We start from the raw sequence: 27,418 nt of genomic DNA, 5'->3' as shown, positions 1-27,418 counted from the left end.
TCTTAAAATCTTTTTGCTATAACTGTGTTGGGGGGAATATGTGTGACATTGTCACTAGAGAGAGAAAAAAAGTTGCTTATCAAATGTTTCTTACTATTCTTTCCCAGCACTGTTTTGACAGGAACTATAGTGTTTTCAACAGAAGTATTGACAAACTTGAAAATCAACTTCTCCTTGATCATCACAGATGGCATCGATGAGGCCATTTGATACTGCTGTTGTGTAAATTTTGTTACATTTTGTTCTGGGAATGGGGTCAATATGACCATAGATCGAAACCTGGGCACTTCGGCAACAGTGAGATCAATGCTGTTCTGCATTTCTTTTATCGATAGGCTCTGGAGAACCACACTCAGACCCCACTCTGCATTCGTATTTCGGTAGACATTTCTCCAAAAAGTGGATATTAACTCTTTCCTATCTGATAGAAATAACCAGCAGCACATTCCTACTTCAAGAATCAGAGATGTATAAACTACCAACAAAAGTTTTTCAGGATTTAATTTGCTAGATCTCTAGGATATTCTATCCCTTGCCCTCTCTTGTGCACCTGAAGGTTACAATTGTTAATCTTAAGAAATTGATATACAGACTTAGGTATCTCTACCTTATGCTGATGCTACTGCTAAGTCGCTTCAGTCGTGTCCGACTCTGTGCGACCGCATAGACGGCAGCCCAGCAGGCTCCTCTGTTGCTGGGATTCTCCAGGCAAGAACGCTGGAGTGGGTTGCCATTTCCTTCTCCAGAGGATCTTACTGACCCAGGAATCGAACCCAGGTCTGCTGCATTGTGGGCAGATTCTTTACCGTCTGAGTTATCAGGGAATGCCAATGGTTGTCATAGCAATGCCAAACTGCTATAAAAACTTTATACACTTACTCTCAATTTCTGTACCAGTAACAATTAGAGGAGTGAACTAGAGGTCTAGTGAACTAAAAGTTGAGGTACTAATCTCTATTTGGATGCCCAAAATTTCAAATGACCCAGTGAGATCACCTAACTTTTTTAGGACTCTGTTTTTTCAAGTTTTAAGTTTTTCAGGATTGTCTTAGGATCATATGAGATATTAGATTCTAAACAGCTTTAAGTAAAAATGCTTTAAACTCTGTGCATAACCTGATGGGAGAATTTGCTACAGCTCCTTTGATGACCAAGAGCAATTTCAGTATATCTGCTCTTAATATTTTCTGTGGAAATTTACTTCTTGACTGAGTTGCTGGGGAGAACCTTTAATAACACAAAACTAAGAATACACACACACCACACACATACACACTTGCATGCACAAGTATTACAGCCGTCATAGATGTGTGTGACCCTTGGAGACAGTTGTGTAGGAAACCTGAATGGATCTAAAATATATGAGACTGTGTCTTCTTATATATTTTTATTGTTTTTTTAAAATTTATTTTTAGTGTAAGTGAAAGTGTTAGTCTGTCAGTCATGTCCAACTCCTGCAACCCTGTGGACTGTAGATGTCCAGGCTCCTCTGTCCATGGACTTCTCCAGGCAAGGATACTGGAGTGGGTAGCCATTCCCTTCTCTAGGGGATCTTCCCAACCCAGGGATCAAACTTGGGTCTCCCACATTGCAGGCAGATTCTTTACTGTCTGAGACACCAGTTGGAGGATAATTGCTTTATAATGTTGTGTTGATTTTTGCCTTATAACAACATGGATTGGCCATAAGTATACATATGTCCCCTACCTCTTGAAACTCCCTGCCCTCCACCCTCCATCTTGTAAGCTTTTTAAAGGAAGGTGAATTTCTCACAGAGGAAGCGTCTTGAGGGATACCAATTATGCTTACTTTAGGTAGATATCTATTTTTTTTCCCACTTACTCTGAGGTAAGCACCATTGAAAAGGGGAGCTATGGCTTAGATGAAATGGGTTTATTACAGTTTGCAGTGAGAAATGTTTTATCAAAGTTGGAAGAAGCTTTAAAGCATCTGAAAACTTTTTGAACCCATCTCCAAGATAGGGTTATAAATGCCTGAAATGTTTATAGATATGTTGCTCCTGGGATGTTCAACGTCTGTATGCCATCCCATTTCCTCTTCCCAACTTTCATGACACTCCATAAACAGGCAGGAAGTTTGCCTAAGCTGACTCAGAAGAAAATAGGTGAGCAGAACCCATCCAAAGGCAGCAGCAGCCAAACAGATGTGGTAAGAATGATGTTTCTGATGTTACAAGGCACCTGGCTACTGCCTCCCAGATTCAGCAAAATGGTACCCAGAGAGTTCCTCTGGAAATGAGTCAAATGATCCATGATGGGAGAAGCTGATTTACTCTTCTAAATTTAGGCAGGAAGCATTGAAACTCCCCCCACTCATCAAGGCTTATGCAAGGCCATTATAATAATTCTACATTATCTCTCCCTTTATTAATTCATCCAAGCAGTCTATTTGCTTTTTGGCCCAGTGTAGCCCACTGAGCAGACATCTTAATTGCGCTGTTCATAACAATGCCTAGATCTTTCTCGTGAAAAGTGCCAGCTCATTCAGAGCCCATCAGACCCATTAGTGTGCGGGAACTTTGAATGGCCTTTTCCAATATGCATCACTTTGCAGTGAACTACTTGGGAGTGGGTGGGCCATGCATAACCCAATCAATTTCTCTTTTTAGTTTCTCCGGGAATACCACAGAATCATCCAGGGTTTCAGTGACCCATAAAAGTAATGCTACGATATTGTTAAACTGATTGGCCAAATTTAATTTTTTCTTTCTTTCAAGACTCACATTTTCAAAGTTCCTTCAACTATGAAAACACTAAGGGTTTTTATTTCAAGTCAAAGCCTTTTTAGTTTCAAAAATATTTACCTGAAAAAAGTCTCAGGAGACTTCTATCAAGCCCTCAAAATAAGACAAATTAAAATATATGAAATACCTTGTAGAGGAAATATATTTTAATATTCAACCAAGATAATGGATTCTACATGGAAATCACACATAATAATTTTGCATGTATTTGAATCTAGCAAGTCCTGATTTTGTTTATAGTCTATGACTTGAAAATTATTGGATGAGTTGTTTAAAGAATTCGAGCTTAATGCTCTCTCAATAATGAGAACTGAAGACTGGAGGCAACTTTTAGTGTCCATTCTGCCAAGAGATAGACTTAATTTAAGTTTTTCTAAGGAGATGGACATCTAACATTGAAGAAGGAGAATTATATTCTGCATTGACTCTTTTTACTTTACCTGTACCTTTACAAATACAAAGTAAAAATCAATCATAATATTTGGTTCTCTGGAGTATGTAATGTTTAGATTAGGTATAAGGCTAACTTACTAATTAAATCTGTTACTGTTTCAACTTTGACTTGAGGATATTTCAAAGCTACCTTGAAAATAATTCAGAAGTCTTCAGAATCACAGTGTGGTAATCACAGAGAAAAATGCTTGCTCCGTGTGGAGACATGAGATTTGGCTGCAGCCCTGTGGGCTATTACTTCCATGACTCACCCATCTTATATCCCAGTGCTATCAATACTTGGGCTCCTATGCTTTGCCTCATTTTCATCAAGTTATATTTAATAAAGAAACTAAATACTGATCATGTGATGCCATTGATTTATTAATTATGACTGCCTTAGGACCTCAGTATAGTGTTAATAGTGGTAGTAGTAATAATATTCATCATTATCCCTAATGATATAAAACAACAAATATATTTTTAGTTTGAGAGTAACATTTTTCCTGGTGATAGATCAGAGTCAATGGACCTTGTCTGATTCTTCATCTCTGGAGTCTTAAAAGTAATTTAGACTTGAAAGTGCCAAAAGAAAACAATTGATATTGCATGTGCCAATGACATATATCTGCCAAGAGTCCAAATGTACTTCACCAAATTCAGATAGCCCTTTGTAATCACTGGAGGATTGTGATTGCCAAGGATGATCCAGTGAGAAGCTATTTATTGGCAGCAGTTTCTCTTGGAAGATAGAAGCTGAACATCATGCTCAATTGGCTGTTTAATAAATGATTTTGATGATACTTATGTCGGTTTTACATGCAGCATGTCATAATTTTCAAAGTCTACTTTCTTACATGATTTGCCTACTCACATCCTTCCAATGTTATCAATTAGTTCCAAAACCCTGGATCTTCTCAAACTCCCTGCAGAAAGATTGGCACTCACTGGTGACCCACATTGTTCCGAGAGAACTAGCAACAAAGATTTGCAGTGACGTTTCAATGATTCGATTATTTAAATAAACATCTATGCTATGATTTACATAATACTGATGCACTGAGAACTCTACCTTGAACAATTATATGTGAAAAGGAATGTGATATTTTCCTGTGATGACATTTTGTTATACTCTTTCCCAACTTAAAATCGTGGAATTGAAAAATGGAGTAGGACCTCAGAATCCATCATTTCAATTATGAATGCAAATAGATACGCAACACTTCTTCTATGACAAACCAGAAATACAGACACTTTTTATGTTTCATGTTCTTAGCAGTCAAATCATTTGAGAACAAAAATGATTGTTTAATGTAGTTTGTTGGTGACGCTTGTAAAATGCAGGTTATTCATATATTTTTTTATCAGAGAAAAGGTCTCAACACAGAGAAACAGCCATTGTATTAGAAAACTAAACTTCTGATGCCTGTGAAAGAGACATTGTTGTCTAATCCCTTTCTTTTTCACTCCAAGGATCTTAAATACTATGTTTAGAATACCTGAGTAGCCTCTGGAGTGTGCCATCATTCGCCTAGCTCAGTACAGATGTCTGTGAAACAAACCACAGCAACTTGTATTTTATACTCAGAGCAGAAATAAAGTAGCGAGCATACACCAATAAAATCAGAATTGTGAAAAGGAAAAATGGGGAATAAAGGGAGTATATTTGATGTAGTTCTAAGATAAAAAGAAATTAGCAATCAAGACAATGTCATAAGGAAAAGAATCGAGTTGGAGAAGTCATATTTTAATGCTACAATATAGTTAGGATTTGTTTATTAAGAAAGAAGACAAAACTGATCAGATAAGTGTAAAAGGGTAATATTTAAATACCTTCCTCTGTGTGTGTGTTCACATTTATCTGAATATTTTCTTTTTTTTTAAACAAATTTTACTGATTTTTTTTTTTTTTTTAATTTTTTGCTGCACCCTGAGGTATGTGGGATCTTAGTTCCCTGACTGAGGATTGAACCTGTACCCCTGTGTTGGAAGGTGGAATCTTAACCTTTCAGATAGGAGAAGTCCCTATCTGAATACTTTCAATCAACTTGATTGAGGTATAATTTACCTGTAAGAAAATAAACACATGTTACACACAAAATTGAATGAGTTCTAAAAATTCATGTCCCTAAGTCAGCTCCAGACAATTCAGATACAAGACATTTTCTTTTACTTTAGGACCCTTTCTGTGGTTTGAGAAAAGGAGCAGTGAACGATAAACTCTTCAAAGCAAGTTTAAGTTTTTATCAGGGCTCCTAGTTGAGGAAGGAACATTAGGCTCAAGTGCTTGGGCGTTGGAGTTTGAGGCCAAAGTTTCCATTTTCCAAACAAAAGACTTGGTGCTTGATGACCTTTTTGTAGGACTCTCTCCTTTTCGTTGTCTTGCTAAGAATTTCCTTGGGCTGTGGAGATAGAGATGAGTTGGAAAACAAAGATTGAGCCTGGGTGTTCCCCTATCATGGAGTACTAGGGCACTAGAAATAACCAGGGGTGTTTTTCAGCGCATGGGGCCAGTTCCTCAAATATCCAGCAGCCCACCACCGCCCCCCACCCCCCGCCAGCTTCTCATGCCCAGGAGAAGGAGTGCCAGAGAGTGGACCTGAGGGCCTGGGAGGGTGGACATGGTGCACCGGTCATGAACTGAAGGCTGATAGGAACTCAAGCATCAGAAACAAGGGTGACATCAGCCTAAAATGGAGAGCTCTCTCCTATCTCCTCTCTTTGCAGCCTAGAGGTGAGATAAGATCTCCCACTACTCAAGGGAACCCTGGGGAGAATGGAGAAGGGGAAATCATGAAAAGTCCAGAAACACCAATATGACTAAAAGCCTGACAGAAGTTGAGCTCTCTGTCACCTGGTGGAATAGCGTTCAAAGCAGAGATTAGAGTGAGGTGTTGAAATAGAAAGTTACATTCTCTTTTTGTGCCTTTATAAATGCTGACAATTTTGTACCTATTATATAAGCTGAATAAATAAATGCAATATCATATTAGGAACTAAAATTAGTAATGAGTGGATATTCCTCAATGACATTGAATAATGGTATTCATACGGCACTTGAGAGCTGACAAGTGGTTTTCTATACTTAATCTCATTTTATCCACTCAATGGTCTGCAAGGTAAGCCAGTCAAAGATCCTTCCTCTATCTGAAAATATAGATGGCTATGAAACACCATCTGTGAGTAGTCATTGATTATATTCATTGAAGAAATCAGTGGAACACAGCTACTTGTCCTATCTGACATCCCATTTTCCCCTGGACTGCATTTTCCAGAGGCTGTGGGATATGGGCTAGGGATATGAAAGGATCATCAGAGGTAGCAATGACCCTTGGCATGACCAAGGATTGGCCACATCCATACATAGACGTAAGCATGGAAGGTGAAAGGATGAAAGGATAAGTTCTTGAAAAATCTATGTTAACACTGCATAAAGGAAGGAGAGCTTGTCAGCAACTTCCTAACACTGAGGCGGGTAATTTAGTTGGTGGGGAGAAGGCGCAAAGCTCCACAGGTGGAATAACCTTAGTGATCCACTCAGGGGCTTGCAGAGGTTATCGATAGCCCAGGCTGGTGGTGACAAGGGCTTGGAGACATGAAACAGTTCAGAGACTGATCTTTGCAAAGGATCAGTGTGAGGCATCCTTGAGCCTGGTCCATAGCTGGGTAAGCCCAGACATGTAGACCTGGACAAGGCACCTGCCCTCCCAGGAGCTTGTGCTTGCACAGCCTGTCTGGTGGCTGCTGAGACCACTCACAGCATATGCTCAGCCCTGGGTTGGGATGTACAGATGCATTCGAGCAGTTTAGGGAGGAGAATATAACTTCAGCTCTACTGAGACTGGAGGCCTGGAGGGAAATCAAGGCAGAAATACAGTCTGTGCTCCAGGCCCCAGGAAATGGGGGGTGGGGTGGGGAGAGGTAACAGAGACGAGGTTTAGTGGCTTCCCTGCCACTGTGGGCTGAGGTTGACCTTCTGACCCCATCAGGATGGCTGTGGAACTCACAGGACCCTAGATCACAGTCAGAGGCCATTGGCAGTGCTGGTGAAAGAGTCTAGAGAAGATAAGGATTGAACATGATGACACTCACACAGCTAGGATTTGAGCTAGACTATCAAGGAAACCCAGTCTATGGAGTATGCTAGACATCCATTTGACACACTGCTGACATATGAGACCTGATTAGAAAATAACGCCTTGATCAGTAAGTTATTCATCAAAAAAAAAAAAAAAGCTGAAATAATTTTAACCAGACAGCTAAACGATTTGTTTTATTGAAGTACAGTTGATTTGCAATACAGACAGCTAAAGGATTTTGATAGCAATTTGTAATTTTAATGTGGTTTAGGCAAAGGAAACTTTTTCTAGATAAACAGAAGGGAATGTCAAAGCTAGACTCAAGAATTTCATGAGTACAAATATTATTTCTGATTACTTTTATCATATATAGAAAAGCACAGTCTGTTTGACTATTCATCTGACCAGCCTGGTCTCTAGAGAACTAGCCAGACTAGTTTCACGATTTTGATGTGTCCTCTAAGTCCTTAGATGGCACCCAACATGCCAGATGATGGATCTTTCATTTTATTTATTCCACTTTTTAGAGCATTTTGAACCAACGTTTCTTTACAAGTGCACTGTTTTTTTCCCATGTAGAAGAAATAATAAAGATAATAAGAATGAGCATGTCTGAGATGTGTACTGTAAGCTAGAGACCCTTTGAGGTGCTTTGCACAGATTATCTTATTTTGTCTTCACAGCAAGCCTAGGGGCAGGTACTGTTATTATCCCCATTTTCCTGGAACCAAGAGAAGCATGTATCCATGGAATCTTAGATCTGAAAGACAAACATGTTAATAAACATGGAGCCCTGTTTTCCAATAGCTCTCGTGGAACACCAGTGTCTCACAGGTGTAAGAAAGAATGAGACACCCATGTCTTATGTGAATAGACACTGAAGCCCAGATCAGTTAAGGCAGTTACCCGACGACATGTTCTGTTATATGACAGACCTGGAACAAATGTAGGTCATTTCACGTTCATTTATCTTTTTGCTATACCATACCATCTCTTAATTATAATTAAGAAAGAAAAGTAGTACTCCTTGGAGATACAAATATAAAAAATAAATGAGATCTAGTACAACCACCAGGATTTACTAAATGAAATTCTATAGAAGCTGCAATATATGTGCATGTACATATATATGTGTTTGTGTGTATCTATATATATGCATATATTTTCACATATATGTACATATATATTTTTCACATATGCTGCCTTTAACAAAACATAAGCAACAGAAGTAATAAGTACATTGAGATCTCAAATCCTTGGAAGCTTGCCAGACTTTCTGATGATCAAGTGTGTGTCAATGGTTTGCAGCCACTTTGATCTTAGCTCCTACACAGGATCCGAAGAAGGTACCTATTAAAATTTCATAGGTCATAATTAATGATCCTGCTCATAAAATTGCTTCTAATATCTCTGGCTCAAGATAGACAGCTTACCTGCAGGGAGAATTTTCTTTGCAGCAACACATGGAAGATCATAAATTGGCCTGGTTCAGTAATTTAGTGAGTCTTGGAGAGTGAAAACCTTCCTCTTTCTAAATCGGTGATTTCACAATGAGTTTATGGCTGCAAGAAATTGAGAGCTTGTTATATACCTGTTTTCTACATCTGCTACCATAGCTGGAGGTTTTGAAAATTCAAGGAAACTTGCTTTCCACCTTCTGTGGTTGTCTTCCAATGTACCCATCTTCTTATGCATATCTCCTGCTTCCATAGCTCTAGAGTGGGAGGTGGTAAATCCGAGGAAAATCTGCTTCTTCAGTGCTTCCACTGCATGTTCCTCCAGGGTAAGCAACCAGGACCAACTGCATATTTGTTGCACCATTCAGGCCCTTCCTTTCACCTACTATGTCCTCTTCCTCCTCTATTTCTCCCTCTCTTTCCCTTCCCCTACATTTATTTTTTTTCCAGTTTAAATTTATTTATTTTTAATTGGAAGATAATTGCTTGACAATATTGTGTTGACTTCTGCCATACATCAACATGAATCAGCGATCGGTATACATGTCCCCTCCCTCTTGAAGCTTCCTTTCACCTCCCACCCCATCCCAAACCCCTCTAGATTGTCACAGAAGAATGGTTTGGGTTCCCCGAGTCATATAGCAAATTCCCACTGGCTCTCTATTTTACATATGGTAGTGTATATGTTTCCAGGCTACTCTCGCAATTTGTCGCACCCTCTCCTTCCCCCACTGTGTCCACAAGTCTGTTCTATAAGTCTCCATCTCTGTTGCTGCCCTGAAAATAGTTTTATCAGTACTGCCTTTCTAGATTCCATATGTGTGTATTACTATATGATATTTATTTTTCTCTTTCTGATTTACTTCGCTCAGTGGAATAGGCTCTAGGTGCACCCACCTCATTAGAACTGGCTCAAATGTGTTCCTTTTTATGGCTGAGTAACATTCCATTGTATATATGTACCACAGCTTCTCTACCCATTCATCTGTCAGTGGACATCTGGGTTGCTTCCATGTCCTAGATATCGTGATTAGTGCTGCAATGAACATTGGGGTACATGTGTCTTTTTCAGTTGTGGTTTTCTCAGGGCATATGCCTAGTAATGGGGTTGCTGGATTCTATGGTAGTTTTATTCCTAGTTTTTTAAGGAATCTCCGTACTGTTCTCCACAGTGGCTGTATCAGTTTATGTTCCCACCAACAGGGCAAGAGGGTTCCCATTTCTCCACACCCCCTCCAGCCTTTATTGTTTGTAGATTTTTCTGATGATGGTCATTCTGACCAGTGTGAGGTGATGCTTCATGGTAGTTTTGATTTGCATTTCTCTAATAATGAGCCATGATGAGTATCTTTTCATGTGTTTACTAGCCATCTGATTGTCTTCCTTGGAGAAATGTCTGTTTAGGTCTTCTTCCCACTTTTTGATTGGGTTGCTTGTTTTTCTAGTGTTGAGCTGCATGAGCAGCTTTTGGAGATTAATCCTTTGTTGGTTGTTTCATTTGCTATTATTTTCTCCCATTCTGAGGGTTGTCTTTCCACCTTGTTTACCCTCACATCTATTATTCCACCTCAAAAAACCCCTACCATCTTCCAATAATAGTTTCTTATTGTCGGTGTACAATTGAGCCAGGAAAAGCATTCCATCCCCACTCTGGCTTCCTTCAACCTCTCAAAGTGTTCCTTTTGGTCTCCGTGCCACTGCCACAGGAAATGACATACATGGATGATGCATTGGTTTGACTACACTTCTTAAATGCCTGTCAACTTAATCTCTGCTCTTGGAATGTATAAAGGTAATTCTATTAGAGGTATTAAAGAGTCAGACATGACTGAGTGACTAAGCATAGCACAGTCACATCTTAAATTTAAAAATAAGATCCATAAGCCCATTCAACATTTCTGATTATTTGCACTGATTCTCTTCCATTAGGGATTGTTAATTGAATCTAGCATTTTATCTGAAATAGTTTTACATCCGCCATAGACTTTTTGATGGTGAAGCAGTGAGTCATTAGTTGTTGGAAAAGGGACTCATTTAATTTACTATAAAAATAGACCCAAGGGGCACACCATACCAAAAATGTTGACTTAGTTTCCCAGATCTTGTGGAAATAGGCTAAGGGGGAGAGACGGAAATGTGTTAAATGCAAGGGTGAAGATATAATTTGCTCTTGGTTATTAACCAATGTTGTCAATAGCATATTTTTCCTTTGCTCTGGGCCAGCTAGAAATGGTAAACTTATCTCCAATCCAATCAACGTGGCACCTGCCATTCATGGTGTGAATAATATGGTGCTTAAAACTTGATAGAACAACCCATCTTGTATAGGCCTGAACCATCACCACTTGGAAATTGCATCTCAAGAAACCAGAATCAAATATGACACATCGACCTAAAGTAGAGAAGGGTCAATAGCCCATTAACGGTTCCCCAGAGGATTTGTGTTATAAGTGACCTTCTTTTGCTGCTGCCGCTCTTCCCCAACTACATCAAGGCTGTGTGGGGAAGAGGCAAACTAATCACTTGCATATACTAAATTTGCTGCAGGCCATTGTGTGATAAATTGCCCAATTTCACTAAGCAAGGTAGCCTGGAAAAAGAAAGAAAATTCAGTCTCACTGAATATAAAGTCTTTGTGTGATTGGATCTTCAGCTGTAACACAGGACTAAAAATATCTATGTTTTCTAGCAACCTCTCCAACGTGCTGGTGCATGGAAGATGTGACTGTTCTGATTTTGTCATATTATTTAGGAAACAGCAGCCAGATGAATCTCCCTGGTTAGGAGGACTTGATTTATTTTAAAAAATTGATATGGCATCTCATTGATTTGGAGTGGCATTTTAAAAAAATTTTTCTTTAAAGAAACTGAAGCATAGATTATGGACCCTAAGTCTAAAGTCAATTTGGAGTCCTATGACCATGTACTATGACTTGGTCAACTGGTCAACCTGACAACCTCTGGAACATATTTCATTGGCTTTAAAAATATGAGCAATAATCTGGGTTACTGTAGTTTGGGTATTGGAAGTTATGATATAATAAATTTTACTTCTTGATCTAAGGGTTAAGGGTATTACTTGATCTAAGGGTAGTCAAGGAAAATTCTAGTAGTATTTTGGCTTATAAACCAAAAACATATTAATGCTGAACTTTGCTTGCTCATTTTGCCCCACAATTTCTAGGCAGTAGTGTTAGGGATTTCAATCTTTCTGTTAGCCAGTTTGGAATATGGGATGTTAGGTGGGGTTAGAATATGGGATAAACATATATCTTGTCTCCCCTGTTTGATCTTGGCCATTGTTTGTTATATTGTGTGTGTATGTGTGTGTGCATGTGCAGACAGTCAGTTGTATTGAACTCTTTGCAACCCCTAGACTGTAGCCTGCCAAGCTCCTATATCCATGGGATTTTCCAGGCAAGAATGTGCTTGCACTTTAAGTCACTTCAGTTGTGTCCAACCTGGGGCGCTATGGACTGTAGTCTGCCGGGCTCCTCTGTCCACACGGTTCTCCAGGCCAGAATACTGGAGGGAGCTGCCATTCCCTTCTATGGAGTGGATTGCCATGTCCTACTCCAGGGAATCTTCCTAACCTGGGGCTCAAACCTGCCTCTCTTGGTCTACTGCATTGGCAAGTGGATTCTTTACTATTGTGCCGTCTGGGAAGCCTGTTTGTTGTATATACGTATTGAATCTCATATATTAATTCCTTTAATTTCTGGAGTACCTTGGCCAGCCTTCATTAAAGATTATGCCTCCCAAAACTGTTATATACAGCATGCAAATAAGGTCTACTACAGAAAGGAGTCTGAAGTGACTGAGAAACTCTGGATTAAATACAGTGAAATGGGTAATTTCATGAAGTATTTCTCAGAGCTTCAATTTACTAATGTGCATTGTGGCTAACCAGGAGTGGTAGATAGTGTGCAGCATTTACCAGATTATTTGTCCAAATATTTCATTTGGTGATGGAGATTTTACAGAAGTGTTATTTTATTGGGGGCATACTTGGCCAAACAGTTATTTTGTTCAATTCCAAATGAATGGACTCCTTTAAAATGATCTGCAGTGCCTCACCTATTGAACCTGCTCTTCAAATACAAATATAATTGGGATGGCAGTAATATGCAAAAGAGAAACTTCAATGTGAACTGCCATCAAGGAAGATTTGTTTAAAAATCCCAGACAGGTGCACAGAATGATGTGTAATTAAGAGATATCCCACAGCTGTCAAACTGGGAGAATCATGAAAGTCTTGAAATTTCATTTTTTTGGTAACAAAGCAGCTCCTGGGAATTGTGAGTGGACATGGAGGGGAAACTCACCTGGTAAGAAATGCAATCATGGAGGCATCTGTTGAGATGGCACTTGACCCTTGCAGGAGAGCATATGTAACCCACAAAGACCCCTTCTTCCTTCACATGCTCAATAAGACTACCCTTTCCTCCAGGACCAGATATATCCATGACCAATCAGAATTCTCATTAATATTGATTATTTGGGGGTATGAAAAATGCATGTGTGTGTTAGCATTAGTCACTCAGTCGTGTCTGACTCTTTGCAACTCCATGGACTGTAGCCTACCAGGCTGCTCTGTCCATGGAAATCCCCAGGCAAGAATACTGAAGTGGGTAACCATTCCCTTCTCTAGGGGATCTTCTCAACCCAGGATTTGAACCTGGGTCTCCCTCATTAAAGGCAGATTCCTTACTGTCTGGGCCACTAGGAAGCCCCAGGAAAAGTGCATAAAAACTGTGGCTCCTTATCATTTTTAGGTTAACATGAATAATTTGCAAAGCAGCATCATTAAAATTCTCAATTGAGAAACAGAACCTCTTTTGTTACTTATTTATTATTTTACTTTTGAATCTCTTTTAACAATTGTAAGCTATCTTATATTTTTGTCTTATATACTTATCTTTTCTCTTCTGTATTTTCTGTTTTTCACCTTCCCTTGCTCTCCCCATCCCTGTTTCCAACCCCCCAATTTGAGCATTGATGGATTTGCAACTAAAGCCCCAATCTCTTCACATTAACAGGAACACAAATAAATCCTCAACCAGAAAAAAAAGTATAAAATTTTGAAATGCAAGCTGACTCAAAGAAGAAGAAACAAATTCATTGAGGCATTTTCTGCTTCTTCAGGGAATAAAGACCCTATATTCTAGGACTCACATGCATTTACTTGAAGAAAAAGTCTCAATGATCAGTTATCTGAAAATCAAGCTGATACATATTTGCAACTGAAAATGTAGATAAAACAATGTCTGCAAATTTCTTTTCTTTCTCAAGAAGAAATTTCATTTCTTTCTCAAATTAAGTAAAATTCCATTAAAAACATTATCATATCAAGAAGTAAGTCATACTTCAAATTTGTGTTTACTTGCATTTAATCAGATCTGTCTATATTTCTGAATTTTATAACTAAATCAAATTGTGTTGTTTTATTGTTGCTTATCTAGTTGAATATAAACATGTCTTCTCCAAACTTTTTTGTGTGCTATTTAACACAGCGATGGATAAGTCCTTAAGTAGCAATGAGTCTTTTGAGGATGACTATTATTTTCTCTGTTTTACAGGTCAAGGAATAGAACTTTTAGATCTTCTTTGCTCAAAATTCAGGATTATATCTATCAATATATACAGCCACTTCAAAATATCTAATGCTTTTAAAGCCAGAAGCCTTTTGTGTATTCATCATTTCTCACCAAATATAAGAACTGCCATAGAAATGCCTAGCTTTTAAAATTCCATAGCAGAATTAAATAAGCTCAAGACTAAGCAGAAAATAAGAATACTGAAGGTAGAAAAAGAAAAATGAATATAGCTTAGCTGGTTTCTGCTGACAAGCCAATTTGTAGTCTTCTCTTTAGGCTGGAGTGAGCCTACAAAGCTCTGTGTTTGCAGCCAGTGCGCTGGGGTCTCTAGCTTTGATCACTGGGCTGTTGTAGGGCTGACCACGTCCACTCAGTCTCTCCTTTCCTCTGAAATTCTCAGGGGGCTCACGGGCTGTCATGACAAATGCACTACAAGCCCAGAGCTTCTTCACCACCTTGTCATTCCAGGGCAGAGGGGGATGAAGCCAAGTTGTGACGACACTTGCTCAAGGTTACAGAAATGGAATTAGCCTCCAGGTTCTTGACATCTAGACTTACCATCTTGCTCTGGGCTCTCCCATGCTATTGCCTCTTAAAACTCTGCAAAATTCAACAATTCTTGCTGTCTCTATTCAAAATAACCCATCAAACATTCATTTTCTTTTTCTTTTCTTTTTTTTTTTTGTTTAGTTCTACCAGTTTATTGCTACCAACCCATCTCCCTTCACCCTCATGCACACATGCTCAGTCATGTAACCCCATGGACTGCAGCCTGCCAGGCTCCTCTGTCCATGGACTTTTCCACATAAGAATACTGGAGTGGGTTGCCATTTCCTTCTCCTCATATTCTTTTAATTAACATTTTAAAAATTAATTTTTACTGGAGTATAGTTGCTTCACAATGTGTTAGTTTCTGCTGAGCAGCAAAAATGAATCAGCCATAGACATGCATTGGAGGAGGAAATGGCAACCCACCCCAGTATTCTTGCCTGGAGGATTCCATGGACAGAGGAGCCTGGGCGGTTACTGTCCATGGGGTCGCAAAGAGTCAGATATGACTGAGCAACTAACACAATACATATACATATTCCCGCCCCGCCCCGCCCCCCCCCCCCGCCCCAGTTTTGGACTTCCTCCACATTTAGGTCACCACAGAGCATTAAGTAGAATTCCCTGTGCTATACGGTATGTTTTCATTGGTTACCTATTTCACACAGCATCCAGAGAAAACTATAATTCAAAAAGATACCTGCACCTCAATGTTCACTGCAGCCTTATTCAAAATAGCCAGGACACAGAAGCAACCTAAATGTCCAACACAGGAATGGATAAAGAAGAGGTGGTACATATATACTGTGGAATAGTACTCAGCCCTAAAATGGAACAGAACCAGGTCATTTGCAGAGACGTGAATGGACTTAGAGACTGTCACACAGAGTGAAGTAAGTCACCCAACGTTCTTAAGTGTGTTTTGGAGAAGTCAGACTCCAGAGGATGAGGGTGCTTAGGATTTTGGGATGGTGAGATGGAAGCATGGAGAAAGTTTTGCCTCTTGTCATAGAGCCCCTTGGGGGGCTCTAGGATGGGAACAGAGCCCAAACCGTAATAGAAAGACCTCCACAGAGGTGAAATCATAACAAATAGAAGAGTTGCTGAGGTTTGCAAAGCTCTTAAGAAAGATAGAACTGTGTCTCAGGAACAATAGTTGATTCCAAAAGAAATGTCCTTAAACAGTTAGTAGAGATTCTGACATCCCAGTCTTTCTGGGGAAACCGCCTTAGATTTCCATAATTACCAAGCAAATTCTAGATGCCTGGATTAAGCTTGAGAAATAATATTTTAAAAAAGAAGCTAGTCAAGAATGAAGAACTCTTACTGAAAGAAAGAACCTCTTAGGTAAACTTGGAATATTCATTAATAAGCTGGCAATTTTATTAGATGTCTTTTTTGATATCATCCCGCTAATTCTCTGTGTCTAGAGCTCCTTCGAAAAGAAACAGGCAAGATTTTTTTAGTTAGGGTATAGTTACTTTACAGTGTTGAACATGGAAGTGAATCAGCTACGTATACATATATGCCCTCCCTCTTGGATCTCCCAGCCACCCCCATCCTGTCCCTCGAGGTCATCACAGAGCACGGAGCTAAGCTCGCTGAGCTACACAGCAGGTTCCCACTAGCCATCTGTCGTGCTCATGGTAATGCACATACTAATCCCAACCTCCCAGTTCTTCCCACCCCCCACCACCATGTGCACACGTCCATTCTCTACATCTGCATCTCTACTCCTAAAAATAGTTTCATCTGTACTATTTTTCTAGATTCCACATATATGCGTTAATATACAACATTTGTTCTTCTCTTTCTGACTTACTTCGCTCTGTGTGACAGACCCTAGGGCCATCCTTGTCTCTACAAATGACCCAATTAGATCCAATATCTGAGTAGTTTCTACTGTCTTGGCACTTAGACAGTTTTGTTATTATTGTTATTATCACTGTTATTAAGGGACGGCGACTTATTTTAACACAATTGCTTCTTATCATTCAGTGAAGAAACTTCTAGAGTCATGATACTTTTGAGCTGACAAGGAAGGTGAGGCCTGGTGAGCTCAAGTGATTTATCCTCAGAATCAAAACTGAGTCCTCGACGGGGCTGGGATGAGCCCTAGGTCCTTACTCACATGAAGTATTTATACTTTTTAAAGATTTTAGATAAAAATTTTTTTATTCTCTCCACAATATTCATTAGTTCTAATCATATTATGGTCCCAATGTAGCTATTTTAAAGTGAAATTAAAAGGCAGCCTAGCTTTGGAGGGTAAGAGTTATTGAAAGAGGTGTCTAGAGAGCCATTTAAAATTTTCAAGTAAAAAAAAAAAGTGAGAGTGTGTGTGAGAAAGAGCTGTTTTCCTTTTAAAAATTAAGAAATCAAATATAGAAATAGTCTAATCTGCATTAATGATCTGCAATCTATGAAACAATTTTTAACCATTTTAAAGTGAAAGGCTGGTGATTATGTGGGAGAATAGATGGTGATAATAACCATAAATCTTTAAAAACTGTAGATGTTCAAGGTATCGGTATGTAAAAATGAGATTGGCTAGGTTTCTGGCCTGAGTACTGTCATAGGAGAACCTAAGCCATCTTTCTGAGCTCTTGAGAGAACGGACATTACTATTTCCATTTGTCCTTACACTTGAAGGGCTGGCCTTTGCCTTCCTGATATCTCAATGCCTCATGCCCGTTGTGTAGGATGTAGCTAGATCCCCAGAGATGAGCACTGGTCCTTCTCAACCTCCCTCCCAGGTTGAGTAGGGCCAAGGATGGCTCAGGAAATGGGAAAGCTGGATGTGCACAGTGAAATGTCTGCTGAACCGCCACTCTGCTAGGTGAGTCCCAAAGGAGAATCCATCCTTTGTGTTACAAAGGACTGGGAGTTCTTTTCTCCTAGGTTGTACCACAAAAGTACAGTGGGTATTGGCTGCTGACCTTTCATTCGGCTGCCTTGCTATGCCCAGCCTCTCATTCAGAAACAATATTGCTCCTGGCGTAGGAGGGACTGAAATGGAGGGTGGAAGGATGGAAGAGGGAGATGGGAAGGTGAGATATGTCTGAACAGTGCTGTGAGTAGAACAAACCCCAGATCATATACACAGGGAAGCTGGTGTCCATCAAATGACGCTGCTGAAAAGACAGAAAAACAGATAGGAGATGTGCAAATTGCCCTGGAAAAAAATGCCTAAAATTAGAGACCTGGTTGGAAATAGAATCTACATGCTGTCTTTCCCAGTTCTAGATTCCATGTCATCACTGGGGAATAAACACCTTGTGGCAATTCACATCTAAAGCCCAGCCAGAAACCAGTTGATTTAAACATGCTCAGTGCTACTTTCAAATAAGCCATGAACAAGGAGTTCCTGTCCGCTTGCTGGAATCAGAACACATAAGTGCAGAGGAAAGTATGCTCGATTGTGCTATGATAAATACTATGTTTCTTAATCATTTTGATATCTCAACTGTAACCCCAAGTCTCTTAAGATAAATAGTTAATGGCCATTATGTGTGAATGTCATACTTTAAGGGAGCCCTGAGGCATGGGTTTGGCTTAATCTGACAGGTCAATACTATGGAAAGAATTTCAACTTTAAACCTTATTTTTGAAGATAAAAATGGATTTTTTTGAAAGTCTGCAGAGAATTGGTTCTAGCAATGCCATTATGTGTTATACATATTAGAGAAGGGGGCATGGCATGCACTCAGAGAGTTTTAGAGGAAATCGGAATGCTACAAATGATGCCTTTTCTTGAATCCTGAAAAATTCCATTTTGATTTAGCACCAGTGGAACTGTTAATAGAAACTTCTTTGCGCGTTGTGTATAAACAGAACAGCCCAGCCTGTATCAACTTTATACTCCAATAAACAAGACAATAATGACAAATTATCAAAGCAGGCCTCAGATGTGACCCTCAATTGGGAGAGCAGCAATTTAATGAAGACAAAAGCTAGGTGAAAGCTGCTAATATCATTTACTGATAAACAGATTTTCTCGAGAGGCTCCTAGCTGAATCCCCTAAGGTCCCATAAACCTGCATAATTCCATTTAAAATATTGCGCAATTCACTAAATTAGTCTTTGAACATCCTTACTATCCAATTACGAAGCCCCAGCATGGACAGAATAATGAAATTTTTCAAACTGTGGAATGCATGTGGTCTTAACAAACTTATGACAAACACCAAAATTAGCTTTCAATTTTGAGGCCAATGTAGCTCCCTTTAATACCTCAAGTCAGAGTGGCAACAATAAAATACTATTGCAGGGCTAAGCAGAACAGAAGAAAAATAAATCTTGACTTACTCAGAATTCTGAACACGGTCTACCTTCAGGAAAAAAAAAAAAAAACAAAAACATGAGAAGTTGAATGATGTTTTGCATTTGCAAGCTATTTGGTCGCTTAAAATCTAGTAAAAGCTTTACTGAATAAAGGGTACAAAATACCTCCTGGACAGTTGTATCTTCCAGGCAGGCAGAAAAAAAGCGAGAGTTTGAGGAAGTGAAATTTATTTCTGTTCAAGCATTGCAAGCTGCATTATTAAAGTCATTTGTCATGGTTTGAATATTTCTGCCTGATTCACCATTAAATTGGCCTTCTAATTACCAACTTTGTCATGAAAAGTGGTCTGGCTGTTTCATTCACCAGAAAACTTCAATGCTTTAATCATCACTTGCTTTCATAGGAGAAGAAAGAAAAGAAAAAGGAAAACAACAAACCATATATTTTTATCCCCAGATCTTAAAATACATCTCAACATAGTAATGCTTAAATGATCTCAAAGCCCCACATTTTTAAGATGTTGATAAGTACTTAGAAAAGGAGTTATCATTTCATCTTTATAAAGAAACTTACCAACATTCACCTATTATTTGGTTACATAACAGTCTTGCAGTGGACCACACAACCTCAGGTCATAGTCTCCTAATCAACAAGCACTAACCATAATCAAAACATGCCATGTGAGTTATTTCTCTTTCCCATATATTCTAGCTTCTTGGCTGGTGTATGTAACTCTATCTACAGAAAAAGATGTGGAATCCATAGCTTCTCCAAGCAGCCTAAGTGAAGACATTGCCAAATTGTCTACAGCTTGCTTGCTCATACTTTCAGATGGACAAGGATGGGCAGTTGTGGCTAAAAATGACATAGGTTCAGTAACTTTCCTTCTATATTCATTTCTGTTGGATGATGGAAAAGCAGGCACTCATTTTTTTTTTTTTTGGTCACACTGTGAGGCATGTGGTATCTTAGCTCCCCAATCAGGGATTGAACCCACACGCCCCCCCACCCAACTCCCCTGCATTGGAAGTGCAGAGTCTTAACCACTGGACCTCCAAGGAAGTCCAAGCACTCATATTTTAAACTACAGAGTACAGCTATCTCAGTGTTTGGGAGAAACAAGACTAACCTACTGACTTTGTTATGAGAAAACCAACAAAGGCTTAGTAAAACAACCATATTTGGGAAGCTTCCATATAACAAAATAGAGACCGGCAAACATATTTTGATCCAAAGCACACCAAACTGTGGGTTGTTTTACCTTTTACAGATGAGGAAACTAAAGCATAGAGGGGTTTTGTCAGTTTCCAGAAGGTTACACAGCTAAGAAAAGCCAGTCAGACCTTCTGGAGCCCATGAGTGTAACCATCTCTCTGAGTGAGTTGAAAACAGCACAATGCCTAATATGGGTGTGTGCATCAAAACCATCTTTAAAATGTGTACACACTTTTTCAAATGACGTTTTCATCCTTTAAGCTCCAAATAAAGAATTCCATGTTTTAATGGCTGCAAAGACGATTGACACTAAATCTAAAGAACTTGAAATTACATCTTTGGGGATTCATATTATGAGATTCCTGATTTCATGATTAATAGATGTCTTCTTTTATGAAAGCAATCTTTGGGCACACATTTTATCTTATCATTTTATTTTTTAAATATACATTTTCTTTAATGGCAGAAATTAGCCTGCTTTGAGACATTTATACAAAAAGAGAGAGAGAGAGAGATAACACACTCCTATCAGAAGTAAAGTTTCCTTCAGTTCAGTTCAGTTCAGTCTGTTAGTTGTATCCGACTAAGAGACCCTATGGACTGGCTTCCCTGTCCATCACCAACTCCCAGAGCTTGCTCAAACTCTATCGAGTCAGTGATGCCATCCAACCATCTCATCCTCTGTTGTCCCCTTCTCCCAATTCAATCTTTCCTAGCATCAGGGTCTTTTCAAATGAGTCAGTTCTTCACATCAGGTGGCCAAAGTATTGGAGTTTCAGCTTCAGCATCAGTCCTACCAATAAATATTCAGGGCTGATTTCCATTAGGATTAACTGCTTTGATCTCCTTGCAGTCCAAGGGACTCTCAAGAGCCTTCTCCAACACCACAGTTCAAAAGCATGAATTCCTCGGTGCTTGGCTTTCTTTATAGTCCAACACTCACATCCATACTTGACTATTGGAAAAATCATAGCCTTGACTAGATGGACCTTTGTCTGCAAAGTAATGTCTCTGCTTCTTAATATGCTGTCTAGGTTAGTCATAGCTTTTCTTCTAAGGAACAAGCATCTTTCAATTTCATGGGTGCAGTCACCATCTGTAGTGATTTTGGAGCCTAAGAAAAGAAAGTCTCTTACTGTCTCCATTGTTTCCCCATCTATTTGCCATGAAGTGATGGGACCAGATGCCATGAACTTAGGTTTTTGAATGTTGAGTTTTAAGCCAGTTTTATCATGCTCCTCTTTCACTTTCATCAAGAGGTTCTTCAGTTTCTCTTCGCTCTCTGCCATAAGGGTGGTGTCATCTGCGTATCTGAGGTTATTGATATTTCTCCCGGCAATTTTGATCCCTCATTCCTCAAGGAGGCTGCAAAGGTACCTCTGAAGAGTGAGAATATGGGCACACATTTTATAATGACTTCCATGAGTAGCAGAAACAAGCAAAACATCTGAATGACATTTGTTGAGTATTAAACACTTATTTTTATTTCCTTTTTTTTTTAACTAAAAAAGCTGCATCTTCTAATATGAGGTTTCTTTATAGAAAATTATTTCATAACCTCAAGATAATCATGTATTCTTTCTGATTCACTTCTCAGATTGTATATAAATAAATCCACTAATTTTATCATGTTTTTTGATGTTGAATGAAAGTGCAGAAATCTGGTTAAGAATTTTGAAAGTAAAAAAAAAAAAAAAAAACAATTTTGAATGTCAAAACTAGAATGGGAGTTCCCTTTTGGTCCAGTTGTTAAGAATTCACCTGCCAATGCAGGGGTCACAGGTTGGATCCCTGGTCCAGGAAGATTCCACATTCCTCAGGGGAGCTAAGCTGGTGCACCACAACTACTGAGCCCATGTGCTGCAACTACTGAAGCCTGGGCACCTGAGGGCCATGTTTTGAAACAAAGAGAGCCCGCACACTGCGACTGGAGAGCTCGGCTCAGCTCAGTTCAGTCGCTCAGTCGTGTCTGACGCTTTGCATGAACCGCAGCATGCCAGGCCTCCCTGTCCATCACCAACTCCTAGAGTCCACCCAAACCCATGTCTATTGAGTTGGTGATGCCATCCAACCATCTCATCCTCTGTCGTCCCCTTCTCCTCCTGCCCCCAATCCCTCCCAGCATCAGGGTCTTTTTCAGTGTGTCAGCTCTTTGCATCAGGTGGCCAAAGGATTGGAGTTTCAGCTTTAACATCAGTCCTTTCAATGAACACCCGGGACTGATCTCATTTAGGATGGACTGGTTGGATCTCCTTGCAGTCCAAGGGACTCTCAAGAGTCTTCTCCAACACCACAGTTCAAAAGCATCAATTCTTCAGTGTTCAGCTTTCTTTATAGTCCAACTCTCACATCCATACATGACCACTGGAAAAACCGTAGCCTTAACTAGATGGACCTTTGTTGGCAAAGTAATGTCTCTGCTTTTTAGTATGCTGCCTAGGTTGGTCATAACTTTCCTTCCAAGGAGTAAGCATCTTTTAAATTCATGGCTGCAATCACCATCTGCAGTGATTTTGGAGCCCCCCAAAAATAAAGTCAGCTACTGTTTCCTCTGTTTCCCCATCTACTTGCCAGGAGGTGATGGGACCAGATGCCATGATCTTAGTTTTCTGAATGTTGAGTTTTAAGCCAACTTTTTCACTCTCCTCTTTGCTCCTGCTCATTGCAACTAGAGAAAAACCTGAGAGCAGTAACGAAGACTCAGCGCAGCCAAAAAATAAGTTAACTAAAAAATAACTAGAACATCTTTGAGAATAAAAGGAGTGTTACTAACAATTATTAACAATAATAGCTAAAACAGTAGGTTCCTAAAAAATAGGTGATGGTAGGTAACATTTTTAGAATCCTGTTATGTCTAGATATGTATGTATTCTACCCTCAGACCCAATTGAGAGTAGTGACAATATAAAATTTTTGGTTTAAAGTCATTTCACCTTCAGATTTTGAAAGAAGTTTTCCACTTCTTCTAGTTCCCTGTGTTGTTTTTGAGAAAATCTGTTGCCATTGTGATTCTGCTCTTTATATATGTGATCTGTTGCTTGTCTTTTGACTTTTTCTAAATTTCTTTCCCTGTTTTATTTCCTTTCTTTCTTTTTTGAAATATTAAAGATTTTGTGCTATCCTTGGTGTTGTAAAAAGTCATGATGATGTGTCTTGGTTTGGTCTTTTTATTTTTTTCATTTACAGGTATTGGACTGAATACTTACAGTATCCTTATAACCATCAGACAAATGCCTTCAGTTCTGAATGTTTTTCTTGTATTACTTTATGGATCTCCCCCCCCCCCCCCATTCTTCCTGTTTTCTCTAGACTTTTTATTAAGAAAGCATTTTATCTTCTCAACTTTTGTATTCATCTACTTTCCATTTCTTTATTTTTTTGATGTATTTTCTGGGAAATTTTCTTGTCTTTATCTGTCACTTTCTACTAAATTGTCACTTTGGCAATCTTACTCTTACTTTATACTAGCTCTTTCTTGTTTCTGGTTTTTCTTTTTCACAGCATTCTGCTCCTGTTTTATGAACACAGTTTCTTTTCTTCACTCTCTAAGGATATAATTATCTTTATTATTGTTATTTAAGTAAATCCTTGTTGTTTATCTACTTTATATATAATGGTTTGTATCTGTTAATCCCATACTACTAATTTATCCCTCCTCCCCTATCCCTTTGGTAATCATCATTTTGTTTTCTATGTCTGTGAGTCTATCTCTGCTTTATAAATAGGTTCATTTGTAATTTTTTCAGATTACATATATAAGTGATATAGTACTTGTTTTTCTGTGGTGCTATTTGTATTTTTAAAGGTTTCTTCTGTATTCTGCCTTGTGTGCCTGCTCTGAATTTGTGTGATTATTTTCCATTCTTTTTCTGATTGCTGGCTTCTTCAAATGCCTGGTGATCCCTTGCTGCTGTTAATGCTTGTGAATGAGGCTCTAAAAAGAAAATCAGAGGCTCCTTATGTATAGATGGAACTTTTCCACTGAGGGACTTTATTGCGGGCTCATCAGAAAGCAAGGTGACCTTTTCATTAGAAGCTCTCTAAAAGTTAGTTCAGTGTCCCCAGAAAAGTTGGTTTCAAATTTCCTGCTTTCTAATTGGTGATGAGGTCTCTTAAGGAACCTGCTTTCTTTTTTTTTTTTTCCCCATTTATTTTTATTAGTTGGAGGCTAATTACTTTACAATATTGTAGTGGTTTTTGCCATACATTGACATGAATCAGCCATGGATTTACATGTATTCCCCATCCTGATCCCCCCTCCCACCTCCCTTTCCACCTGCTTTCTTTTAATCAAATCAGTGTTATCCACTCCAGGTCATGACCCTGACTACTTTTATGCTGGTTGCACCTGAATCTGGGAAGTTTTTGCTCAGTTTGTTCCGTAAAATAAAACTCTCGTCTTCCTGGGAGCTTCCGTGACTGTCATTTTGGCTTTGCACTGTCAGATATGTGATGTCTCAAAGTGCAGAAAATCTCAGGTTTTATGGGACAAACCAGCTCACCTGTGTTTCTGCTCCCTCTCTGCTAGCATTTATGTTCTAACTTCCTCTACACTGTTAAATCCACTACCATTCTATTTGCTTTTTATATTGCAAAAATGTGATGAAAACTCTCCACATTTTTACAACTTCAGTCTCTGTGGAACCCTAAAAATTAGCTCTAAAAATAGCTCTAAAAATCAGCTCCTGGTCTGATTACTAAAGTCAAGTGATAATGAGATGGATGGATATCTGCCGATGTCCAAATTTAGCAATTGTTTCAGCTACTGAAAATCTAGAGATCAGGCAAAAATCCAGATCAGAGATCTGAAGCCAAAGAATATTCTAACTTCACAAGATTCCCTGCTGAAGTATCAAAGCAGGCAGCCTCCAGCCAATAAGGGGTGAATCAGAAAAGGAATTGGAAAAGAAGTGGTGAGTTTGCAGAGAAAAAAAAATTCTTTAAGTAAAACAGACCTGAAGTGTTAGCAGTTGACATTAAAAAAAAATTTAAATGATGAGCCTGTGGCTTTAATATTACTGCTCTATCCAGTCCTCTGAATCTTTTTATCATACCTAAAGAATTGTTCATTCATCTTTCAGGAATACATTAGAGCAAGAGAGTTTTCCCATAGGCAAAAGCATTATACATATTTGCAAATGTCTTACATAATGATGCGAACGCTATGCATGGGGATGTTTTGAAGAAAGGTGGAAACAATGCAGCAATTTCCATTCTGTTTCATTAGCTAGCATACTCTCAAGTAAAGGGAGTTTTCCTTGTTGTTTATGCTGTTTTCAAATGTTAAAAGGCTAGCATTTTGAAATCATGGTACTGCCTGTGAATAGGAACGCTGGTTTTTATGTGATGGAAAAGCTTTATTTCTTCATACAGATGTTTCATCTTACATTTCCAGTCATTATTTCTAATAATATACTTAAATGGCTCCTTAATCAGGAAATAAGACCAATTTTTTATTGGGATCCAAAAGTATTTTCAATATATCACAGAGGGGGAAGAAAACTGTAAATCTCAGTTGTAGGTACAAAATAAATTGTCTTTTAATTTAGCTTGTTGTGGTCAACTCAGGTTGAAAATTTTATTTTTGTAGTAGAGCCTTCATGACTTATATTAGGACTCAGTTGTCAATGTAAAAAAATAAAAATAGAAGTCCCAACAGTTTAGTGCCTGCTTTACATCCACATAAGAATTTCCCTTTCATTATACCCCAGATTCTGGCAGCTTATTAAGGCCATTGTTAAATTTGTGCTCTGCTTTTACAAATGACACTTGTACGGGTCTCTTGGGCCTGCTGAGAGAAGCCAGGCCCCTATCTTTTCCTTGTGTCAATTCTTTTGTGAACCTTTGTAATTAGCCACTTAACAAATTGAGGGAAATGAACCTTCAGCTGCAAAGTATATCCTGGAGTTAAGTCAACCATATGACAGGCAAAACCGATACATGAAAATCTCCTTAACTCAATTGTTGAGTTGCCTCAGGGTTAAGAGGCATTCTACCAGCAACAGCCTAAAAGAAAAGCCTTAGAAGTGATATTTTTGATGGTTCGTTATCCAAATGCCTGTTAGCTTTTCCAAGAAACATCTCGCATTAGAAAAAGCACACATTTCGTTATGGGTACTTATTTTTACAAATCTTTTGTTTTGCAGAAGAAAAATTCAAAAATTGACATTTTTTGGACAGAAACAAGATCCTCAGGCTTCAAACTTACACATTAAATGTTTAAGAAAGAAAAAATAAAGAAAGAAAGAAAGAAAGAGAGGATGGAAGGGGAAAGGAAGGAAGATGAAAGAGAAAGGAAAAAGCTTTTGGGCTTCAGTATTTAGGTACAGAAAAATGACATCATATAAATTAAGATATTCATGAATTTGTTTTCAGAATCTATAATAGGGACCCTAAGAGCAGGGTGCTATCATTATGAACTCTTCCGTTTTTATTACTAATTAGACTTCTAAATGTGAGGGTAAATGTACCTCAGAGAGTATGTATTAAAAAGTTGCATATGCATAAGCGATCATTTCAAATTCATCTTCCAACAAAAACTTCAACTTTGATATTTTCTCATGTTCCCACTTACACCACATTAACATAGTCTTTTATATTTAATTTCTAAATTCCATTGTGATCTTTCTATCAAGGTATTTACTTTGGGGAACTGTCTAATATCTTAATCCCTGGTTCAATAGCCAACAGTCAAATATTATCAATTTAATGTATCCTATTAACCTCAGCAATTCTTTTTCAAGTTTAATGTATATTGCCTCTCATGTATACCATGAAATTGATCTAGTTTAGTGACATATCCAAGTAAAAAATGTAGATGATACCTTTTACACAGAACTGGGGAGATATAAATGAAGTTTATATTCTATGAGAGTGTAGAGTATTTTAATATTAGAAGATAAAAAATTTTAAGATGCTGTAACATAGTAAGATACCAAAATCCTTTATGTCTTGAAGGTAATAAAATGAAACACAGTAGCATCTCTATAATTGTCAGTGAGATAAAATGAGACAGATTTCACTTCATACAAGCTTAAAGT

This window comes from Dama dama, chromosome 30 (assembly GCF_033118175.1).
Source record: "Dama dama isolate Ldn47 chromosome 30, ASM3311817v1, whole genome shotgun sequence".
NCBI lineage: Eukaryota > Metazoa > Chordata > Mammalia > Artiodactyla > Cervidae > Dama > Dama dama.
The sequence above is the reverse complement of the archived record's forward strand: the minus strand, read 5'-3'. Positions refer to the sequence as shown.